This window comes from Heterodontus francisci, chromosome 4 (assembly GCF_036365525.1).
Source record: "Heterodontus francisci isolate sHetFra1 chromosome 4, sHetFra1.hap1, whole genome shotgun sequence".
Lineage (NCBI taxonomy): Eukaryota > Metazoa > Chordata > Chondrichthyes > Heterodontiformes > Heterodontidae > Heterodontus > Heterodontus francisci.
Window position 1 is genome coordinate 76,417,699 of NC_090374.1, and position 16,946 is coordinate 76,434,644.

Below are 16,946 nucleotides of genomic sequence, written 5' to 3' on the forward strand. Positions count from 1 at the left end.
GATGATACAAAAAAAGAGGTTTAGAGAAGTAAAAACGGCAGAATGGTCGCAAACACTGACGGGACTCGGATTGCTGCTGTAGAAAGTGAGAAGACAGCAAACTGCGCTTCTAATCAGATGGATGCTGTCAGGCGAAATGAAAGTGGTAAACCTCCGAGCTTGAATGGAAAACAGTGTTTACGCACCAAATGCTACGTAAAGCATCGCCCTGACGTCAAATCCAGTGTACCTTCTGCAAAATCGACGAAATGCTGCCCAGGGGAATTGTTAAAAGCCAATCTGAGGAATTCATTGTGCAAGAGCGGTGACACATCTTTAACGGGAGCTGTCCATTGCTGAAATCAACATAGCTCGACAGCCAATTCGAGCAATCACATCTTAACACCGTGCATTTAGCTACACGGATATCATCAATAAAATGACATGTAGCGCCAGTTTTTAGAATTATTTGTAGATATATAGTTCCCACCGCTGTTCGGGCAAGATGTGGCGTTCAGAGCAAGTATATACGGCAAATAAAATACAGTAAGAACTGACTTTTCACCAAGAATCAAAGGCGCGAGATCATTTTCCAGAAGGCATCAGCTTCGGTTAGTTTTTTTGCAGTTTTTCTGACAGCAAGCACCATATTGCCACTCTTCATCCGGATTAGATAGATGGAGGGTTAGTTAGAGATCGAATTGCAAAAGCTCCGGCCTTGGGACAAATCGGATTTCCCTACCCACAAGATCAAACGCTAATGGATACAGTCCCACCAATAATGCAATTGTATTCTTGTTACATTAAACAGCAGCAAAAGGATAGAAAAATTAGCAACTGGCTCAGCTGCGGAGTCAATTGAGTCTGTACCTGGATTGAAATAGTTTCACTTATTAAGAGGAAATCCAATTATACGCAACTTCGCATAGTAAATCCAATCTGTAACTATCTGGGGCTGAGTTTGGGTAATGCATTCTCACTTTCAATAATATCAAAATCGTTTAAAAAATGTTAGGAATGTAAAACCATCTGCAGTTGTGCACTTGTTTGTGAATTAGACGCGTCTTTGTGTGCGTTTGTGTAAGAGAGAGAAGTCAACAGTAAATTGACATTGAAGAGATCAAATTGAAATATTTTTTGTTGCATTCTTCAAAAGCTTATCTCGGAGGTTGTAATCTCGCCTTCAGACCTATGTGAAAGCTGTCACTATTACACCATTCTTCTGGAACAATACAGTCTTGGAGAAAAAAAAACTCTAGCCAGGCACAATAGATTTTAAAGAGAATTTAAAAAAAATCATAAACAGAAATTTTGTTGATTTAAAGCTATATTTACCAAGTATCAAAACAGTATGTAGAAAATAATTGTTGAAAACGTTTGCCAATAAAACACAACCAATTTTACATTTTAAATATAAAACGTGACTTAACAATACGACATAAGTATTTAATAAATTGGTTATTTGGAATTCAAACATCCCATCCAAATGGAAAATATTTTGTTTAGCTGGTGAGGTGTGAGCATGTGAGCATTATCCTTTCATTTGAAAATTTTTGTGAAACAGCAAAGGTATTGTCACAGTTAAAAATACTGATGGCTTGACTGAGTTGTGAGCAAAATGGTCAGACGGCTGAAAACAAATTGCAACCATTTTGGGGAGTGCTTTCCACATTTGTCAACATTAGTAACAGGAGCCATCATCAACCCAATTCTGTCGTAGGAACATAGGAATTGTTAGATGAAAAAAAGATTCATCTCCACCTAGTTCGTCTTTTACAATCTTGGTTTTCACTTGACATAACGATAATGGAGTGGTTGACTAATCATAGTAATCAATTTCTTTAATATAGTCCACAGCAGACCCAGATGATCATACATGTGGACTTTCACTTCGTTTTATTGAATATATATGAGGACTAGGACCATGTAGACATTCCAATCTATGGCACTGTAGCTATTTGTCGCAATCCAAATGGCACCCAAACTGAGCTCAACTAACTCAGCACCAATAAGGAACTGAAGCTGGATCCTTTCTTTTGTCACCTCAGCTGAATGCTGGACAAACTGATTGAATTATTAGAGGACAGCAGATTTCATTTTTAATTTTCATGTTTTGAACACAATTGGAATGGTGAATCATTGTTAATCCCATGGCTTCCATCAGCATTGAAATGTTTTCAAAATTATTGTTCACTAACTATAAAAAAGAGAACAACAGGATTCAGTGAACAAGTAATATTGCAGAATCTGAAATGGGATTAGGTATGGAAATAAATCTTCTGTTGCTCAAACAACAGTAAGTAAATTTCCTTTCACAGTTCAGGACTTATAGTTAACAATATAGGTTGCACTTTCTAGTGGTTGTTAGCAAATTGGTGGTATCAACAACTGTAAAATATTCATTCACATATTGCGATAATTATGACAGTGTGATATATACTACTAGTGGATACTTCCAACTGAGCAATATATACCAACAGTAATTAATGCTGACAATCTGCTTGTGTGTTTGTTGAAACCTGAATGAGATGATGTAATGGTGGATAATACATTACTATTTGCAACTAATTCCTGCATTAATAAGTGATGTGTTTAGACCAAGTTTAACAATACTTTTACTTCTGCAGTGAAAGTCTAATCAAGAATACCCCGTATGCCAAATTAAAAATATTAAATTCATTTGTTGGAAACTTACATTAGACTTGAAATAGGAAAAAAAATCCTACATTTAGCTTTTTAAAAAACTAGCAGCCAAGATGGCCACTGCAATTTGCATCTGAAATACAAGGAGATTGAATTGGAGACAAAAGTCTAACAAGAAGCCTAGCCAGAACAATGTTTTGGCTAACTAAGTAGATTATCCTCGTTAGTGGGACAGTCAAAGCTATCTTGAGGCGTTCATAAATGGAGACATCCTTCCAGAGGGCTAAACACTGACAACCCCACTGGCGGCACAGTGGCGCAGTGGTTAGCACTGCAGCCTCACAGCTCCAGGGACCCGGGTTCAATTCCGGGTACTGCCTGTGTGGAGTTTGCAAGTTCTCCCTGTGTCTGCGTGGGTTTTCTCCGGGTGCTCTGGTTTCCTCCCACATGCCAAAGACTTGCAGGTTGATAGGTAAATTGGCCATTAGCAATTGCCCCTAGTATAGGTAGGTGGTAGGGAAAAATATAGGGACAGGTGGGGATGTAGTAGGAATATGAAATTAGTGTAGGATTATGAAATTAGTGTAGGATTAGTATAAATGGGTGGTTGATGGTCGGCACAGACTCGGTGGGCCGAAGGGCCTGTTTCAGTGCTGTATCTTTAAACTAAACTAAGAAAGGTTTTGGGTTTTAGACTTCGGACCTCATTAAAAATAAAGGGGGTTGAGAGAACCATGTAACCGTCTGTCCATCTCTAAAAAAAAAATGGAAGTTTTGTTACACTGACAGAAGACAAGCAATAACTGAGTGCGCTGCAGCAGAGAAGGCTCCATGCCTCCCTTTCTCTCTCTCTCTATTTCTCCAGAAAACATCAAGTTTGAAAACCATCTGTGACTGTGGACCTTCCAAGCCTACAGACTGCTACAGCCAGAGAGCAGGGGAAGAGAGCCACCTACCAGTCTGCCTTCAAGAAAACCCTGAGCAAAGCAGGCCAACCACAAAGTGCATTTTGACCAGCTGAGGGCTTCAAGAATACAGCTTCAGCTGGAGGACTACCGAATCAACCACTTCATAAACTGTATTTATGTTCCATTTATTCTGGACTTTAACCCAAGCACCAAATCTATTTTTCCCTCTGTAATCTATTTGTGTGTGTGTTATTCTTGTACGAATGTGTGTGTGAATGTGCAGTGTATTTTTTTATGATTTTAAATCGGGATTAGATTGTTAAGTATAATAAACTTACCTCTAATGAAAGGTCACAGACCTGAAACTTTAACTTTGCTTCTCTCTCCACAGATGCTGCCAGACGTGCTGAGTATTTCCAGAACTTTTTGTTTTTATTTCAGATTTCCAGCATCTGCGGTATTTTGCTTTTATTTATTCCTGGTCAGTTGTGTACATCTTTACATAACATTCCATACAAGTGAGCAATGGCAACTGCAACCTCAGCCACACTTTTATGGCAAGATGTGATTGATTATAAACATGACGACATGTATGTGCATGTGCACATGCCTAAATAAAGGGTGCAATTCTAAAGCAGGTGCAGGAGGAGAGGGATCTGGGAGTATATGTGCACAAAGCATTGAAGGTGGCAGGGCTGGTTGAGAAAGTGGCTAATAAAGCATACATGATCCTGAGATTTATAAGTAGGGACAGAGAGCACAAAAGCAGGGAAATTATCAATCTATATAAAACACTGACCTCAACTGGAGTATTGTGTTCAATTCTGGGCACCACACTTTTGGAAGGACCTGAAGTCATAAGAGAGGGTTCAGAAAATATTCAGGAGAATCGTTCCAAGAACAAGGAACTTCAGTTACATGGATAGGTTGGAGAAGCTGGGGCTGTTCTCTTTGGAGAAGAGAAAATTAAAAGGAGATTTGACAGAATTGTTCAAAATCATGAGAAGTCTGGACAGAGTAGATAGAGAGCAACTGTTCTTAAGGGGGAACGGTTGAGAACCAGAGGACGCCAATTTAAGGCAATTGGCAAAAGAAGCAACAGCAACATTAGGAAAAACCTTTTTACTCAGGGAGTGGTTAGGATCTGGAAGGTACGACCTGAGAGTGTGGTGGAGACAGATTCAATCAAGGCCTTCAAAGAGAATTGGATAACTATCTGAAGAAAAAAAATTGCAGGGCTGCAGGGAAAAGGGCGGCAGAATGGGACTAGGTGAGTTGCTCTTGCAGAGAGCCTGCATGGATATGATGGGCCAAATGTTCTCCTTCTGTGTTGTAATCATTATTTGATTCTATGATAATGAAATAGAAAGGGATTCATTTGAAGAATGAGTAAATTTGATAGTCCCCGACAATGGGCTTGGGGCTCCCGATGCAGGAATAACCCTCACCAGTTGCTTCTGATGCAGGTAAAGAATGCCAACTTCATGATTAACATGATTGCAGCATACAGCCAGTGCTAACTGCATCATTGTGTGGCTGTGCACCACAGCAGGGGTCCAATATTGTGAGAGGCTAGTATCACTTAAAGCTAGTCTGCACTACTTAAAGCCAGCCTGCACCTTATAAAGAGAAGGTGCCTTGTGGCTGGAGTAGGTGGTAAAAGACATTGTGTTTGACATGGAAAAAGACATAAAAATGGCACAACATGGGAGAGTGCAGACTCCAAGATTATCTGATGCTGCACTGGAGGCTTTGGTTGAGGAAGTGCAGAGAAGGAGAGATGTGCTCTATTCACAGAGGGTCATGAAACTCTCCAGACAAACTCTCAGAAGGCAGATAGCCATGGCAGTCAAAACCAGGATGCAATGATGCAAAAAGTTCAATTACCTCTCATGAGTGGTCAGGGTCTGTGAATGTATCTTTGAATGCCACATACCACCAAATGCACTTCTAGCCTTAGCCACTGCTCAATTCACCATGACCTTATCACTCACCTGTCAACAAACTCCCTTCTGAGGTTCACTTGTATGTTCCTGCTGACTTGAGAGGGTGGAAACCTTGTGGTGATTCCAGGTGCCTCATCTCCCTCTTGCCTAGCCACTGATGTCTTCAGCTCATGGTCAAAATGAGGGTATGCAGGTCTACACAAATCACTGAGTGCTCTTCTGGATCTCCAGGAGATCCACCAATCTCTCAATGGAGGACCCCACTCGTGCACCAGTCAGAGACAGTGCAGCACTCACGGTCTGGATGGATTCCTCCATCGTCCACGTTTGGGTGCACATTGCCTCTGGCATCTCTGCCAGATGTTGCCTGACCTCTCGCTGCAGCTGCAGCCTTTCTATGATGCAGTCATCAGCAAAGGCACATCATTTACCTGGGCTCAACATGGGCCTGGTCTCCCACAGACCTCTAACTGTCAATAGCCTTGGCTGTCACAGCCTCTGTCAGCTGCTTGGGTGTGTCTGTGATGTGCTCATCAGGTTGTTTGACCAAATCCAACCGCATACCCACTGACGTGAGAGTATCTGTGCTTTGTTTATTTATTTAGAGATACAGCACTGAAACAGGCCCTTCGGCCCACCGAGTCTGTGCCGACCAAGAACCACCCATTTATACTAACCCTACAGTAATCCCATATTCCCTACCACCTACCTACACTAGGGGCAATTTACAATGGCCAATTTACCTATCACCTGCAAGTCTTTGGCGGTGGGAGGAAACCGGAGCACCCGGCGAAAACCCACGCAGTCACAGGGAGAACTTGCAAACTCCGCACAGGCAATACCCAGAATTGAACCCAGGTCCCTGGAGCTGTGAGGCTGCAGTGCTAACCACTGCACCACTGTGCTGGTGGAGGATGCAGGGGAATGATGTGACAGTGCATCCTTTGAGGCTCCTTCCTCCTCCTCTGAGGCGGCAGGCTCTCCCAAAGTCCCTGCAGCTCTTTGTTGATGTTCAGCATGACCTGCATGAGTGAACAGAAATATTGAAGGCTTAAGGGCCTCCCCTCCCGACATTTCAAACACCCTTATTTTGGAGCTCCCTGTATGCAATGGTTGCCACTTGAGCAGCATGGCTCCTTCACTGCAGATGCACCCTTGTGCCTCATGACATCCTTATTTACTGCCTTGGGAAGGTGCCCTGGCTCTCTATCCACTGCAGAGCATCTGTCTTGTGGCCATGCCAGCACCATAGTCTCCTCCTCCGCCGGGCTCAGTACTTAGAGATCTGGCAGTCCACTGCCTGTCTTGGCCTGCTCTCTGCGATTATGTCTTATCTTCACCTGCATACACAAAAATGAATGTTGTTCATCTCCTAACAGAGACAAGCCCAAGACCTATGCTGATGGCAGTCCAGCAATCAATGATGGGGCACATAGATGTCTCCTGCATGCGGACTGTCTCCAAGGACTTTTTGGGGGTCTTCAATCATAGAAAGTTTATGGCACAGAAAGAGGCCTCTTGGCACCTTATCGAATGTGTTTTGGAAATGCAAATACACTACATCTACTGGTTCCCCTTTATCCACCCTGCTTGTTACATCCTCAAAGAATTCGAATAAATTTGTCGAGCTCCATTTCCCTTTCATAAAACCATGATGATTCTGCCTGATTGCATTATGATTTTCTAAATGTCCTGCTGTTACTTCCTTAATAATGGATTCTAGCATTTTCCCAATGACAGATGTTAGCAGGAAACTAAAGGCCAGTTAGCCTAATAGAGGTGTTATATTTGCAGTTTTCCATTCCGCTGGGACCTTTCCAGAATCTAGGGAATTTTGGAAAATTACAACCAATACATTCACTATCTCTGCAGCCACTTCTTTTAGGATGCAGGCCATCAAGTCCAGGGGACTAGTCATCCTGCACCTCACCCGGTGCTTTAACAAAAAACATTTTACCTTCCTTTTAGGCGTGAAGGATCACTCATGTATACCAAAATCCCTCTGGATTCATCTTCTCCTTCCCTTCCCTCTGACCCTCTCTCTTCTTCGAATCTCACTTCTTGCCATCCATTCACAATACCCTCTGACCATCCCCTCTATGATAGATCTGTCCTCAGCAGAGACCTCAGCTACAACCCCTTACGCCGCACCTCAATGAATTGCAATCTCGACATGACGCTGAGCTCTCCTTCTGTCGTCACCACCTCGGTACCTACTTCTTTTGCCAGGAGTCATCCCCCTGCTCAGCAGACACTTTTACTCATCTGCAATTTTCTCCCTCCACCTGGACCCCTCCATCTAGCCTCTTACTCTCTTTCAACCTTTTCATTGTGAACAGCCGGTGTGACAATGCACCCTCCTGCTCTGACACATGCAAGGCCCAAAAGGTCAATGAATTATGAGGTACTCACTTTAGCGGCCCAGATGAGGTTATTGAGCCGCTTGTGGCACTGGATCCAGGTTCGGGGGCTGACGTGACAGCTGCTGATCTCCTCAGCTATCTGTAGCCAGGCTTGCCGGTCTCCTCCTCCCACCCCTGGAGAACAGGACCTCCAGCCTTTCCCTTGCAGCCTGGAGGAGAAGCTGGAAAGATGCATTGTTAAAGCATGGGGCCACCCTGGATCTTCTTTCTGCCATGGCTGTGTTGCCTCTCTTTCTTGAATAATCCTTGTGTTGAAATTCATATATTAAATGTAAAGCTGGCAGCCCTTTAAATATAGCACCAGCACCTGCCGCGGCGTCAGCTGATGTTGCCGTTGTTGCCTCCACACTTGCCACCCTCCTCTTCATTGGGCAGTCCCCGCGACTCATTACTCTTAATTGGCTGGCCGCCGCTAGATTGCTTGTGGCCGGCCGCTCATGGCCCGAATGGAAGCCGCATCTGCTTCCGGTCCCAACATCGGGACTTGCGGCTTCCAAACAAAATCCAGCCCATGTGTCCACAGATCCAAACCCTCGTCAGGTACATACCATCCTCAGATACAACCCAAAGACTTCAGGTTGGTTTGTGTTGCAGGATATTATTGATGACTACCTGTATTGTCAACTCTGCATAGGCATACTATGACCAGGTGTAGCGATTTACCATATACAGGGTACTTTGAACTGATACACTTTGGTCAAGAGGTCTGTGCAGGTTTTGTGGAAAAATGGCTGACTTTCATGAGCAGATAGAGGCTACAAAATTTGACTACGTAATGCCATTAGTTTTGGTGCTACAGTTTAGGTGAAAAATGATATCTACACTGCTGCTGCCCATTTCCAGCATGGCTCATAGTGAATGCCATGTTGTTGAGGGCGTTAGCATGGGCATGCCATGCATATGCCAGATGTATGCAGAATGAGCATTCGTGACATCAGTTAGCATCTAATGCTGATTTGATGCCAACGCTACCATTTTCATTCTCGCCACTCTAGTTAACACCCTCTCTTAAAAACACACAGCTGAACATCCATTCAGTAGCATGAGGGACCAGTGCTACTTAATGGGATCATCATCCAACTAATAGATTAGTTCTTTTTTACTATCTACTTGCTCTTGCTGCTTTTGTGGAGATTCTGGGTTATGGGAGGAATTCAGAAAAGTTGGTAAAGTCTGCAATGAGTGGTGCTGGAAATTGGGAAGGCATTGTGTGTTTCTGAAAGGTCTCTGAGTATATCAGTTGCTTCCAGTCATGGGGCCTATAGTTACACCTCCAACTGGGTTGCAGCATCAGAGGGAAATGGAGCAGAGACAGCAAAGAGGTCAAGCTGCTCATAGAGGAAGGAGGAGGAAGGCTCTCAGCAGGAGGCCTTATCCACCAAGGATCTTCAGGGAGCACTTCCACCTGCATCAGATTGGAATCAGATCTGCAGCCTCAGAGCAAGGTGAGGACGGCACTGCCAGTAGCTGTCAAAGTAACTGTGGCCCAGAAATTTTTCGTCAGTGGATCCTTCCAGGCTGGTACAGGCGACATAGCAAACATCTTACAGATCACTGTCCATTGCTGCATCCTGAAGGTCACAAAGGCCCTGTACACCAGCAGAGGGGACTTCATTATCTACTCTCTAAACTGAGAGAAGCAGAACGAGCGCATATGTGTCTTTGCCAGGATAGCAGACTTCCCTATGATGCAGGGAGGCATTGACTGCACACACATGGCTTTTCAGACATGGCATCTTAATGGAGAGATATACCAAACCACAAAAGGGTACCATTCATGCAGTTTGTGTGCAAACAGGCCTAGAATATCATACTGATGAATGCCTGCTATCCTGGCAGCAGTCAAGATTCGTTCATCCTGTGCCAGCCTGTCGGTCTAACAATCTTCCAGCCACCACATTGAATCAGAGGGTGGCTGCTTGGCAACAAGGGACATCCACTGTGCACTTAGCCGTTGACTCCCCTCTGCAACTCCGCCACACATGGCCAGCACTCACACAATGAGAGCCATGCTGCAATGAGGAATGCCATTGAGCAGATCATCAGTGTGCTGAAGCAATGGTTCTGCTGCCTGGACCACTCTGGAGGATCCCTTCAGTACTCACCAGAGCAAGTGTCCCAGTTTGTGGTGGTCTGTCGCATCCTCCATAACCTGGCCATCATAAGGGCACAGCCTTTGCCTCCATGGGTTCAGCGAGCACCTGAGGAGGAGGGGGAAAAGGAGGAGGAGGAGGGAGGGAGGAGGCAACCAACACATCCACCTTCTGAATGGGCTGTCCGTGAGTGTATCATCAGACTCCGGTTTCCCGAGTGAAACCCCAGATCTCCATTGTTCCACAGCTCCCCACCTTTCCATCCCTTTTGCTGGATCATCACTGTGTCCTCTTAGTCACAATCCTAAAATAAAAGCCACCACAAAACAAACAATCATTCTGTACCAACTTTAAGCAACAACACATTCTCAACCAATCACCCTTATGCATTCCCTTAGCGCCTGTCCTGTGAGTGCCTTTGCCTGGTTCTAACACAGTGCTACCTCAGTGACTGCAGCATGGCCGATGAAAGGCTGCTGGCTTTCAATGGGAGAGACTACAGATGGCTTGAAGCACACCCTGAAGCAGCTCTGTGCCTTGAAAGCCCGTCTTCAGATGCACCACCTCAGGATGGGCAGCAGCAGTCTGGGTTGGCTGGTTGACAGGCAACAGCAAGGGCACTGGTGGTGTAGCAATGCGGGAGCACAACTGCTGACATCCTGAAAAAGGACAGCAGATTCACGTTCCATGGGGGCACTGTTACACCTCCAGGGTGGTTCCTGAGCAATCTTAGTAATCTGCTGAAGGACAGGTTGTCAACTGCTGTGAGACCCTGCAAGACCCTTTGAGCACTGGCAACCACAGCCGTGATCACTGATTACTCCACATTTCCACCTACCCCCGATAACCTTCATCCTTTTGCTTATCAACAATCTATCTACCTCTGCCTTAAAAATATTCAAAGATTCTGCTTCCACCGCCTTCTGAGGAAGAGAATTTCAAAGACTCATGACCCTCAGGGAGAGAAAAAATCTCACCTCATCTCTGTCATAAATGGGCAACCTTTTTTTTAAATAAACAGTGACCCCTAGTACTAGATTCTCCCAAAAGGGAAAACATCCTTTCCACATCCCCTGGCTTGCAAAACTGTAACAGAACAATGATAGAGGTTTTCAAAATGATAAGGGGTCTCGACAGAGTTGGTAGAGAGAAACTGTTCCCAGAGGTGGAAGGGTTGAGAACCAAAGGACACATAAGGTGAATGACAAAAGAACAAATGGCAAGATGAGGCAAAACGTATTTACGCAGCAAGTGGTTAGGTTGCGGAATGCACTGCCGGAGAGTGTGGCAGATTCAACTGTGGCTTTCAAAGAGAAATTGAATAAGTGCCCAAAAATAGATAATTTGTAAGGTTACGGGAAAGGGTGGTGAGTGGGATTAGCTGTGTTGCTCTTGCAGAGAGCTAGTATGGACACAGCAGGCTGAATGTCCTTCTGTACTTTAACCATTCCATGATTGATATCTCATTCAACAACTGTTTTGTCCTGAGGCAATATTCAGAAGCAATGATGAATTTTCCTTCATCATCACAATGATAGGTTTCCATGTTGTGCTGTATGTTTGTGCCAGATATTCCAGTATAATCTGTATGGAGTGTGATTATCAATTACAAAACTCTATGATAGTTGTGTTTTCTATTTTTCCAAACAAGTAATATAGTTAGATTCAAAGATTGCAAACATAAATGATATTTTAATGAAGTAAGGAAATACTTGACATAAGATTAACGTTGTATTTGAGGTCATTATTTAGGTAAAAATGTACGATGCATTTGATTTCAGTATAAAGATGTAGTAAGTAATTCTGAATCATTATAAACTTTGTATTCTATCATAGAATCATAGAAACATAGAAAAATAGGAGCAGGAGTAGGCCATTCAGCCCGTCAAGCCTGCTCCACCATTCAATATGAGCATGGCTGATCATCCAAACTCAGTAACCTGTTCCCACTTTCTCCCCGTATCCCTTGATCCTATTAGCCCTAAGAACTAAAACTAACTCTTTCTTGAATAATCTAATAGAATATATGTAATGATTTGGCCTCAACTGCTTTCTGTGTTAGAGAATTACACAGGTTCACCACTCTCTGGGTGAAGAAATCCCTCCTCATCTCAGTCCTAAATGACTTACCCCTTATCCTTAGACTGTGACTCCTGGTCCTGGACTCCCCCGCCATCAGGAACATCCTTCCTGCATCTAGTCTGTCCAGTCCTTTTAGAATTTTGTAGGTTTCTATGAGATCCCCTCTCATTCTTCTAAACTCCAGCGAATACAAGCCTAATCGACTCACTCTCTCTTCATACGTCAGCCCTGCCATCCCAGGAATCAGTCCGGTGAACTTTCGCTGCACTTCCTCCATAGCAAGAACATCCTTCCTCAGATAAGGAGACCAAAACTGCACACAATACTCCAGATGTGGTCTCACCAAGGCCTTGTAGAATTGCAGCAAGACATCCTTGCTCCTGTACTCAAATCCTCTTGCTATGAAGGCCAACATACCATTTGCCTTCTTAACTGCCTGCTGCACCTGCATGCTTACTTTCAGCGACTGGTGCACAAGGACACCCAGGTCTCACTGCACCTCCCCTGTTCCCAATCTATTGGCGTTCAGATAATAATCTGCCTTTCTGTTTTTGCCAAAGTGGATAACCTCACATTTATCCACATTATACTGCATCTGCCATGTATTTGCCCACTCATTCAGCCTGTCCAAATCACACTGGAGCTTCTCTGCATCCTCCTCACAGATCACACTCCCACCCAGCTTTGTGTCATCTGCAAACTTGGATATATTACAGTTAATACCCCCATCTATATCATTAATATATATTGTGAATAGCTGGCGTCCTAGCACTGATCCCTGCGGTACCCCACTAGTCACTGCCTGCCACTCGGAAAAAGACCTGTTGATTCCTACTCTTTGTTCCCCGCCTGCCAACCAGTTCTCTATCCATGTCAGTACCTTACCCCGAATCCCATGTGCTTTAATTTTGCATGCTAATCTCTTATGTGGAACCTTATCGAAAGCTTTCTGAAAGTTCAAATACACCACATCCACTGGTTCTCCCTTATCTTTTTATCAGTTATATCCTCAAAAAATTCCAGTAGATTTGTCAAGCATGATTTCCCTTTCATAAATCCATGTTGACTTTGTGCGATCCTGTCATTGTTTTCCATGCTCTCTAGCATTTTCCCCACTACTGATGTCAGGCTAATTGGTCGATAATTCCCTGTTTTCTCTCTACCTCCTTTTTTAAATAGTGGGGTTACATTGGCTACCCTCCAATCCGTTGGAACTGTTCCAGAGTCTATAGAATTTTGAAAAATGACCAGCAATGCATCTACTATTTCTAGGGCCATTTCCTTAAGTACTCTGGGATGTAGATTATCAGGCCCTGGGGATTTATCGACCTTCAATCCCACCAATTTCCCCAACACCATTTCCCTACTAATACTGATTTCATACAGTTCCTCCTTCTCACTAGACCCAATGTTCCCCAACATTTCTGGGAGGAAATTTGTCTGCTCCTTTGTGAAGACAGAACCAAAGTACGTATTTAATTGGTCTGCCATTTCTTTGTTCCCCATTATAAATTCCCCCGTTTCTGACTGTAAGGGACCCACATTTATCTTCACTAATTTTTTTTCTCTGCACATGTCTATAGAAGCTTTTACAGTCAGTTTTATGTTCTCTGCAAGCTTACTCTCATGCTCTATTTTCCCCTTCTTAAATCAATCCTTTTGTCCTCCTTTGCTGAATTCTAAACTGCTCCCAATCCTCAGGTTTGCTGCTTGTTCTGGCCATTTTATATTTCTCCACCTTGGAACTAATAGTAACCCTAATTTCTTTTGTAAGCCACAGTTGAGCCACCCTTCCAGTTTTATTTTTGCGCCAGACAGGAATGAACAATTGTTGTAATTCATCCATGTTCTCTTTAAATGCTAGCCATTGCCTATCCACTGTCAACCCTTTAAGTAATATTCCTGAATCTATCATAGCCAATTCGCGCCTCATACCTTCATAGTTTCCTTTGTTTAGATTCAGGTCCCTCGTCTCAGAATCAACTCTCTCACTCTCCATCTTAAATGGAGAATTTGAACATGTTATGGTCCCTCTTCCCCAAGGGACCCCGCACAACAAGACTGTTAACTAATCCTTTCTCATTAAACAATACCTAGTCTAGGATGGCCTGTTCTCTAGTTGGTTCCTCAATGTATTTGTCCAAAAAACCATCACGTATGCACTCCAGGAATTCCTCCTCTACAGTATTATTGCAAATTTTGGTTTGCCCAATCTATGTGTAGATTAAATTCACCCATATTTACAGTTTATTGCATGCGTCTCTAATTTCCTGTTTAATGCCATCCTCTATCACCACTGCTGTTTGGGGGTCGATATACGACCCCCACCAATGTTTTCTGCCCCTTGGTGTTTCTTCGCTCCACACATACCTATCAGGGGTCTGTAGATTCTACATCAAATAGTTATACCACGTTGCTCACTCCCAAAGGTGAATAGAATTAGAATCATGATTTCCCCTCCAGTTTCAGTTCAGGATTATTTTATGTACATAACTTTCTCTGTCTAAAACCCTCTTGCTTTATTCAGCCATTCATAATAGCCATTTCCAATTTATTTTTACATTCCAAATATCACTAATCATTTTTGCAATTTCTGCCAGACAGTAAAATGTTCATGTGATGTGGAGTCATGATTCCTGGACCTATAAAGTATTTACATTTTAAAATTGCATCCACTGCTAGCTTGGCTGCAAACTCTCAACAGCATTATTTATGTTGTTTTTTTTCAATGACAGTTTCCAATTTTCCATGCCAGCAATATGGCCTAAAATCATTTCTATAATTTAATGTAAATTTCCAGTTCTGAACCACCTTTGCTTTTTATTGTTGATCTCACTGTGTTTAAGTTCTATTGATTAGTTAAGTTCCCCATTAAAATCAGCTAACCAATGGCTTTGAAGTAAGGTTGGTATCTTTGAACCATACAAGAAGAATTGGCATTTACTTAGTGCCTTTCGTGAAGTCAGAATGTCCAAAAGTACAAAAGTCTCCTTGGCTGAGGGAGGGTGGTAGGTGGTAATCAGCAGGAGGTTTCCTTGTCCATGTTTGACCTGATGCCATGGACCTCATGGGGTCCAGAGTCGATGTTGAGGACTCCCGGGGCAACTCCCTCCCTACTGTATACCACTATGCCACCATCTCTGGTGGGTCTGTCCTGCCAGTGGGACAGGACATACCCGGGGATAGTGATTGCAGTGTCTGGGACATTGTCTGTCAGGTATGATTCTGTCAGGCTGTTGCTTGACTAGTCTGTGGGACAGCTCTCCCACAAGCCCCCAAATGTTAGCAAGGAGGACTTTGCAGGGTCGGGTTTGCCGTCGTCGGTGCCTAGGTCAATGATGGGTGGTCCGTCCGGTTTCATTCCTTCTTATTGACTTTGTAGCGGTTAGATACAACTGAGTGGCTTGCGAGGCCATTTCAGAGTCATTGCTGTGGGTCTGCTGTCACATGCAGGCCAGACCAGGTAAGGACAGCAGATTTCCTTCCCTAAAGGGCATTAGTGAACCAGATGGGTTTTTACAACAATCAACAATGGTTTCATGGTCATCATTAGACTAGCTTTTTAAATTCCAGATTTATTAATTGAATTCAAATCCCACCTTCTGCTGTGGTGGGATTTGAACCCACGTCCCCAGAGCAATACCCTAGGTTACTAGTCTAGCGACAATACCACTACGCCACCGCCTCCCCTAAGCTTACTAGGTCACTACACCAGGCTAGATCAGCTAATGGTGGTAGCGTCTGGTGGGTTTTACATGATAATTTTTCTGGTGCTGAGCTCACAAATTGCCATCTTAAAAGAACAGTATGAGATTAAATCTCACAAGACATCAGTGAATTTTGAGCAGGTTTTCAATCCATAAATATTTAGCATTAAATTGCTGCTCTCCTCATCCCACAGTGGCTGAATCCATATTACATTTCCTCTGTTAAGTGGAAATAAAATTGAAGAGGTACACTTTTAAGTGTTTTTAGCATGGAGTATAAGTACTCTAAAATATTGTATTCATTAACTCTATAGCTACTGTTTGTGGAAAGGTGGTGCAGAAGCATCGGGGTTATGTTACTGGACTACTAATCCAGAGGGCTGGACTCATAATATAGAGATGTGAATTCAAATCCCGCCATTGCTCATTGTGAATTTGAATTTAGCAAATTAAATAAATCTGTAATAAAAAAGCTAATATCAGTAATAGTGACCATGAAGCCATTGGATTGTCATAAAAGCTAAACGATCTTTAGGGAAGAATATCTTCCCTGCTTACCTGGTCTGACCTATATGTGACTCCTGACCAACGTAGTTGGCTCTTACTTGGGTACTTGGGCCGTAAATGGTCTTGACTGTGCTGAAGAATCCATGCATGTCATGGCTGTCAACGAGTTGCTGTACTTCCTGCGCACTTTCAGTCCACCAGCTGTTCTTTATGTCACGGGTTTTTTGTTCAGCCTCAGCCTTCAATTGTCTGTATACCTGCTTTTTTCCCCCTCGAATTTTGGTGATGTTTTCAGTTCAGGGATGCCTTGTAGTTCCTGGATCTTCTGGTTGTTCTCATCAAATCAATCTTGATGATTCCTGGTCGAGAAACCAAGAGTATCTTCGCAAGTGCTGATTATGGTAGCTTTGAGGGTAGATCAGGCATTGTGGGCATTCTGTGGCAGTGCAACACTGCCCCCTGACTATCAAGATCCATGGCGAACCACCGGACAATATGGATCACTTCTCATACCTTGGGAACCTCCTCTCAGCAAGGGCAGACATCGACAATGAAACTCAGCATTGGCTCCAAATGTGCCAGCACAGCCTTCGGTCGTCTGAGGAAAAGAGTGTTTGACAAAGACCTCAAACCTGACACTATGCTCATGGTCTACAGG